Raw genomic sequence first — 8,471 nt, 5'->3', positions numbered from 1 at the left:
GCAATTGGTCTATAAGCATCCACTTTTGTGGATAGTTTGCCTGGTTTTTGTACTGAAATTGCTATTGCATGTTTCCACCTTACTGGTATCATGCCTTTACACCATATAGAGTTATATAATTTCAACAGAACCCTCAAACTGCTTTCAGAGAGCTATTTAAACATTATTTTACATGCATTATTTTACCTGGGGATGTATTCTTGCTTATATCAATAGTTTCTCAAGTTCTCATGTAAAACCATTCATTCAGTATAATATCTTCATTTTTACTCCAACTACCTAATGGACCATGACTCTCTTCAGTGAATTGATTTTTAATCAGGTGGAAAACGTTGCTTTGATTTTCATAATTACTCATGCCTTAGAAACTTTCTGCTAAAGCTTCCACTTTCTCATTATCAAAACTTCTACCTGTTTTGTCAGTCCCAATAAGAGCTGGGATGTGGCAACTCTTAGTCTGAATGACATTAATTCTTTTAATTTGCCCATATATTTCTGATGTCTTGATATCTTTATGTATTCACCCACTGTACTGTACTTCCTCCAACTCTCCTTCTTTGATTGTTTTATAATTCTTTGTGCTACTTTCTTGCTTCTTTTATACTTCATTAGATTTTCACTATTCATTATATTTTTCACTTTTTATAGGCTTTGTTCCTTTTTTTTTTAAACTGCCATTTTGCACTCCCCATTCCAGCATGGAAGTGAGTTTTTTGTTTTGGGGTAGTTCAATAAACTAAGTATGACTACAGTAGCGTCTGTTATTAATCCCTTTATTACACATCACTGAAATTCTCTATGTCGTCACTCAAAAGGATTATTCACAAATTCTGTATGTTTACTTGTAAATAGCTCTCAGTTAGCTTTCTTAAAATTCCAGGTGGATAAATTTCCATTACCTTCAACCTTACCTTGCTGTCAAAAAAATAAGTACAGGGAATGATTACTCCTCATTCCTTCTTCTTTATATATTTCCCAGTTGCATTTACTTGCAATATCTGCTGTTGTAATTCCCAGCTCTAAGCAGGAAAAACTACCATCTGCTGCATTAAATCTAGTTGGGATGCCATCATTTAAAAATCACTAGATTGTTTTCATCAATGAACTTTTCTAAGCATGCACCATTTGTATCAGTGGTATTACTTCCATGCAATTTATTATGACTATTAGGTCACTGCATATAATATATGGTCTTTTAGCATTCTTCACTATTTCTTGTAGCTCTGAATGTTCTCATTTCCTACAAGGGGTTATAGGTATAAATCCTTAAGGAAAGATTTCTCTTCTGCATTGGGATCTCAACAGCATTATTCTCTAGGCTTACTTCTTTGTTCTCTACTGCTATGTAGTTTAATCTTTCCCTTATGAAAGAACAAATGCCTCCTTCTCTTCTTAGTTTTCAGTCTTTCCTAAAAGCAATAAACTCTGGAATTTTAAAAGCAGCTTTTCAACCAACCATGTTTCCTGGATACAGAAGACATCTGGTGTAGTTTTCATTTCCAGGATATTTTCTTTTAGTTCTTGACCATGTGTTATCAAACCATGCACCTTCCAACAAGAGACAGATCCCCATACTAGTCATATTTCACCATGAACCTGCATGAATACGGTCCATTGACCAATTGCTAACATACCGGCATTTTTCCACTGCCTTTGCTATAATTTTCTTTTTTTCTGTTTTTTTCCTAGTTTGTGATGTACAGTTTATAACTTCTATCATAAATTCAGTAAGCCTCTCTTTTTTCACTACTGGTATATCATTGCTTATTCCTTCCAGTGTTTATCATATTCTTCATAGAATAAAGCTGTGTTTGAAGTTCCCCTTTTCCTGTGCCGATTGTCTCGTCCTCCTCCTGACACTTTAAGACTCCTTACAGCTTCTGCATGAGAAGTTATTAACAAAATTTGTCTTTTGGATCTCTTTAGCTTGTCTTGAATGACTATACCCTCTATATGCCAGACTGTGTATCAGCAGACTGGGTTGTAAACAGTAAAGCCTAGCAGTTGGAGTTGGGCCTAGTGGTCAGAGTCTGAATGCCAGAGCCAAGGATTGAGACAGAGTTGGAGTCAGGACCAGATTGCTAGGAGTCAGGGAAGGCAGGAGCAGGGCTGATTCTGAGGCAGTCACAAGGCTGGAAATGGATGGGAACAAGGCTGGGTGCAGGACCACCCCATCAGAACTGGTGCCAGGCTGCAGCTGTTTGACCCATCACCTTGGTGCCTCCTGCTGGCTATCTGTGGAATCAGCTCTCAGCCAGGCAGACACCCCTTCTCTACAGTGTCTCACCCTCCATCCTGTCTCCTCTGGACCCTCCTTCTTATGACTCGGCTCTCTGGCTAAGTCATAATCCATGTTCCCCCTTCTAGGGGACTCTGCAGTCCATTCTAGCCACTTCCCACCATGATGGCAACTGCCATCCTGCCACCACTCCTATAGCAATTGGAGGGGAACCTAGGCCCACCTACTACTGCTGGTCCCAGCTCAGGGACCATGTGTGTGTGGCAGCCTTCCACTACGTCTCCCCCCAGTTCCTCATTAGATTTCCCTGGGCCTCTTCCCCACAGCCCCAGCATCTTCTCCTCCCTTGCTTTAGAGTATTCAGCTCTGCTGAGTCCCAGCAACCAGCCACTACTTTGTCCAGGATACGGACAGTCCTCCCTCTTTGAGCTCCTAGGAGTCACTCTCCTTGTGCTGCGCTGCAGCTCCCTTTTATACCAGCCTCCTGGGCCCGGATTGGCTGCCACAGAGCCCCTTCCTATTGGCTACCTTTCCCACAGTCTCCTCAAGGGGCCTCTTAATCCTTTCCTGGCCAGAGAGGAGCAGGTGCCCTGCCACAGTGGGGTTTTGACCTGAGCATTTGGTCAACCCTGTCACTGGGAACTTATGGTAAGGATTTTACCTTGAACCAAGTCTATTAAGCTTAAGTTTTAGCTTTTAGAAAGCGTTGTATCTTTATTTCTCTTGTAACCGTTTCTGACTTTAATGCCTTATATTTGTACTCACTTAAAATCTTGCTCTTTGTAGTTAAATGCACTTCTTTTATTCTTTCATCAAAACCAATCCAGTGTTGTGGTTAAATTGAACTCTTTGGGTCACTCCAGTTAAAAAGCAAACTGTTGTATATTGACCCCCTACAGGGACACCCAACCTCTAATATCTGGACTGTCTAGAAGAGAGCTGGACAGTTTAGAACACATTGGCCAGGGGGGGTAGGGGGGGGAATTTAGGACTGAAAGTGAGTTGGGGTTACCCTGCACTAGTAACCAAGGCTTCTGGAAGCCAGAGTGTGGCTGGTGTGTTGTCGACAGGCTGCTGGGGTCAGCATGGCACTCCAGGGCTGCAGCTCTACAGTTGCTCAGGGTGTGACTTGCCTGCCATTTGGCTGTTTGTGAGAACCCCACATTGGGAGCTACAGCAGCAAAGCATTCTTAAGCACCTCAAGTTGCAGGGCAGGTGATGACACAACCCCTCACTCATCTGGATTATGCCCTGCAAAGCGATACCTCTGTCCCTGCCTCCAAGGCAAGAATAGAGTAACTGAGAATCAGTCCCATTCCTTTTAACTTGCTCTTATATAGCAGACCATGTGATAAAGAGTCTGAAAAAAAGGCATTGGCTAAAAAGGAAAAAGATTGGCTAGATGGGGGTCTTTTACCATAAGACTTTCCTCCTCCTAATGCCATAAAGTCTAAAATCAGCCCTGATGAGCACATGGGATTTGAAAGAGGAATGTGGTCCTAATTAAGTTCTCGCCAATGGACATTCTCATTCGTTTTTGTTTCCTGTAACTTTTATTCTTTTGTCTGAGGGAAGCGTGTGCTACTGTGAAGAAAAATCCTGAAGGAAGAGGTATTAGAAACCTACACCTAAGCTGTGATCCTCCACGCTGACACTGAGTGGCTCATAATTGACTAAAGAATAATCTTATTATTCACATCCCTGCTAACTAGCATCATTGCACCATTTCCCAGCGCTCTGAAAACTTATAATGAGGAGTGGTTTGTTTTTGTTCTTCCTTTAGCATTTAACACTTCTTTTAAATAGTTTTAATTTAATTTTTAATATAATCTGATACAAGCCATAAAACTGTCAAAGAAATCAGCCTCGAGCAGTTTATGAAAGGTACTTTTAATCAAATTATGGTTTTCCTTGTTAAACTAAGGTGTCTCTTGCTTCAAATGAAGGGGTTGATGTACACCAATTTTAGAGTTTTACATGTTTCTTTTAAATTATGGGGGGAAACTGTGCACTTTTAATATCCCACTTTTCTTTGGAGGTTTAATACTGTTCTGCAGAGGGCAGAATTTGTCTCACTTTGGTTTCTCTCTGACTAAGGATTGACTCAGATGGAAAGAGTGAAATGGAAAAAAAGGAGGAACAAGATGAAGAGCGGCAGAAGAAAGAAGTGTCAGAAAAAGAAGAAGAGAAGCGAGAGACAAGGGCATTCGAGAAGAAGAAGGAAGGGCAGATATTTTGAGGGAAAAGGGGACTAAATGAGTAAGTGCTCGCAAAAACTGTCCATGCTGCTTTCTTATCTAGGAAAGGCCTCAATGGTTCTGTCCCCACATATAATAGCACCACCTATTTCTAAGCTGTATTCATACCCAGCTGCATTTCTCTGTGATGAAGCCAGCATCTCAGTCATTATACCATCCTATTTAATTGTATGCTGCTTCCTGTATGACTCTTTAGGGGACTGATCCAACTCTCACTTCAGTGGAGCTGGATCAGGCCCTAGGAGCACAAAATACAGTGAGAGGTTAAAACTTCAGGCCCCTCAGGCCTTCGCCCCACCTAGCAAGGTGGAGGAAATGGAAGGGTAAAAAGCAAGTATGTTTGTCTTTTTTGCTATCTGATTCTGTCTTTGATTTTTGCTCTGACTGCTGCTCCTTTCTCCTGATTTTTTGTGTGAGTATGAGAGAGAGAGAGAGAGAGAGAGAGAGCTCTCCTGCCTAGTTGTACTTGTCAACTTCTTCAGGTGCTCCATTCTCTCCTTCATTCACTGTTGGCCTTTCCAGTCTCTCTCATCCATCATTTTCATATCATCTAAGACTAACACTACAGACTCACTGCTACAGATCATTGTTTGTCATGTTATTTGGTCTTTATGTAGCAGTGGGATCAAGAAATTTTTCTCCACTAGCAGGTTCTACAGTCAATGGAACTATGATAGTTCATACTAACTGAGGAGCTGCCTCTCTCTAACTCAGATCCTCATCTGTAAAATGCAGATGACACGTCTTTCTCCTATCCTTTATCTGTTTAAGTTATATGCTCTTCAGTACAAGAAGAATTTCATACTATGATTTTGTACACTGCCTACCATGCTGCATCCCTGATCTCAGTTGAGGCCTCCTGGTTTTACCATAAACACAAAGAATAACAGTAATTAAGGGCCTTCCATGTCCTTGATGACTGTGTGCCTAAATATCACCTACTGTGAGCAATTAGAATGTAACTTGACAGATCCTGTCATGGAATAATCAAACACCTCAATTTAAAAATAAAATATGAGGGGGTTTTGGTTAAACATACCAGGGATGGCTGGTTACACATGGCAATAAAGTTAATGATATATACAAAGGACAGATAATCTCTTCTCGTTTCCCTGCCACGATTTTCTGTACAATATAGCAATGTAGTTTTGATGCTACTTTATTGAATATAGATTTACGTACATTTGAACTGTCATCTAGTGAAAGAAGGTGTTTTGTATGCCCTTTTTTGATTTCTGTGTGCAGCTATGATTTAGCTAAGCCTTGCCCACAATTCAGGACATAACCGAGTAAATTTTCAATTGAGATTCATAATACATGCCCTGATCGGTGTGTAAAAGACACATGACAAGTTTACATATTGCCCATATAAGTCTTTTTTGTTAATGAATCAAGTCCTAATTGAAGAGCATTAATAATACATTAGTAATCAAAGAGCAAGTCTGTGAACATATTGCTGCAGAGCTGTTGTTTGGATTTTTTCCTACTGTCAGCATCAGTCCATGACAAATGGACATGGCAAATTAACATGACTTAAAATGTGAATACATTTAACTGTAATAAAATGATTTTATTAAATGTTACAATTCCTTGAAATCCAATAATGACTGGTCCCTGATGTATAAATAGTCAATGGAATGTCTTAATGGAATGTGTTTTTGCACCCATACCAGCACAGGTATGGAGGAGTTCTTGAACCAAGGGCCCAGCTGAAGTAGAAGCTGAAGGTATTAAAGTCTGAAAAAAAGACCATACTGTTTAAAACCATACCATGTTTATCAAGCAGCGGAGGGCCGGATCCAAAGCCCACTGAAGACATGAACTTCATATTAGGCCTATAGAATGAAAAGTACAAATAAATGTTAGTTTATTAATACATGTTTCTGGGCTAACTCCTGCCCTGATTGGGAATACTGGTACAGTGGGTATAGCAGTGTTGTGCCCAAGGGCCTGGGAGCTCCTTAAATTGAAGTACTGAGACACACTATTTAGGTACAGTAAAAGCAGGAACTTGATTGCTCATGTCCACATCACTGGCACTAAGGGTGCAATCCACAAAGCAACTCCAGCATTAGGCACTTAAGTTCAAAGGCACAGTCATACTGCAAGCCCTGAAACTCCCACTTGGCTGCCGTCTAACCCTGCAGGCACATCAACTGACCTAACACCTAATTTTATGCTGTAAAAGTTCCCTAGGTGCCTTAGTTTTAAACCCCAGGGCATGAGCACTGCTGCCCCACCCACCTAAGCCCCAGAGCGATTCCCCAGCCAGGAAAGATAGGTGTTCAGCTGCCTAGGTCATGTGCAGGGCCCAATCTGATAGGCTGCCTCTGAGCATGCCTAATGGATGGGATCTCCTTCAAAATCCAGCTGGAGGAGGTGGTGATGGTGCTGCCACTCCCCTTATAATATTTATCCTAGTGGTTAGAGCATTCACCTGGGACATGTGAGATCCACGTTCAATTCCCCAATCTCAGGGACAGGGAGAGAACAGATTTGAACAAGGATCTCCCACCACTTAAGAGAGTGCTTTAACCACCAAACTATGAGATATTCGGCTGTGAGGGATACCCTCAATACCTTCTGCTGAAGCTGTTCATTTGTGGGTAAATAACAGAAGAGGGATTGGTGCACCGGCACTGAACCCAGAGTCTCCCGCCTCTCAATTGGGTGCCCCAACCCCTGGACTACAGGGAGTTAATCACTCTCTTTTTACCCCCAGCCCAATGACTATTCTGCCGGAGGGAGGGGCTCACTTCTGTTGGATGAGTTTTACTGCTTTAAAATCAACAGTAGGTATCTTTCTTCACTCCTTGGGGCAGAAAGGCTCAGGAAGAGGCACTCCATAAAGCAGGAAAGCCCCAGGCCATTCAGGGCTTTGTAGGTCAAAACCAACAGTTTAAATTCCACCTGAAAGTCAATGAGCATCTAGTTTAGATAATGGAGCACTGGCATCATGCACTCAAGTGGGATACTCCACTTCATAAGCTTCAGCTTCTCAATTAATGGATTTAGGGTGTAGTCCTCATCAGAGCTAGAATCTACATGCCTCAGGGAATCTAACAAGACCCCCCTCCAGTTGTCCACTTTGTTAACAAATGTGGGCCAGATGCCTTCAATCAAAAGGGTCAGACAGATTTTTCCAGATGAATAAACAAATCTGTGTACTTGAGAATTAGGCTAAGTAAAGCACCTAGCTTTACATGTGTAGTTTAGAAGGGGACCCAAAAAAAATCAGGGTGTAAGTTTTGCAGATGAAAATTGTACCATCACCAACAGCCTGTCTGGGATGTAGTACTCCTTGCTGGCCAAGCATGATGCTATCGTGCCCTGCCTCAGTTTCCCCTTCTCTCAGGACACCTTCAGAATTCCACAAACTTCAAAAATTAAGCCAAAATTCCCCTGCTGGGGTTTTGCTTTATCAAATTCAAATAAAATCTCTCCCCTTGACTTCAGGAGGTTGCAAAGCCCACCCTTATTGAGGCCTGGGTTTGCAGACTCTCAGGAGCTCACCACTTGCTTCCTTCAGAGCCTCTTCTGTGCAGTTTTTCCCCCTACCTCCCTCGAGTGAGAGATACCGACAAAGGGTAGTCCTCCCATCTTCTCTGTTCTGAAGGAAGAGACAGAATATATACAACCTTCTTCCCAGTGATTGTCCCAATTGGCTGGGAGAGAGGAGAGCCTTGCCCCATTCATTCTACAAGACGACTGGTCCCAGGCCCTTAAAGAAACAGTCGCATGGGTTTCCCCCTCAGCATTAACTACTCTCCTGTGACCATCTTCCTTTCTCTCTCCCCCCAAGTAGATCTGCCCTTCCTTAAGTGAATTTAGATAATGTTTTTCATTTACCACAACATTTTATAGTAATCTGTTATGGCGAGAGTTGCTTCTTTCAGTGACAAAGGGTTTAGACAAGTAAAAATACTCAAAGATCCAAAACTCTGGAATCAAAGAAAGAATGTCTAGCCTATTGG

General features: G+C 41.8%; 1 long non-coding RNA gene across 1 annotated transcript; it reads right to left on the bottom strand.

Annotated features, from left to right (window-relative positions):
* Positions 1-7,159: 7,159 nt before the first annotated feature.
* Positions 7,160-8,088, bottom strand: LOC137143189 (uncharacterized). The gene is made up of 2 exons (XR_010917121.1): positions 8,011-8,088; positions 7,160-7,407 (listed from the first exon to the last, which is right to left on the bottom strand). It is a non-coding gene; the product is annotated as an uncharacterized lncRNA (long non-coding RNA).
* Between the last annotated feature and the right edge of the window lie 383 nt (positions 8,089-8,471).

The sequence above is a fragment of the Emydura macquarii genome, unplaced genomic scaffold, assembly GCF_026122565.2.
Source record: "Emydura macquarii macquarii isolate MOO-44397 ecotype Brisbane River unplaced genomic scaffold, CSIRO-AGI_Emac_v2 contig_3305, whole genome shotgun sequence".
Lineage (NCBI taxonomy): Eukaryota > Metazoa > Chordata > Testudines > Chelidae > Emydura > Emydura macquarii.
This window is presented reverse-complemented; position numbering and strand designations above follow the sequence as displayed.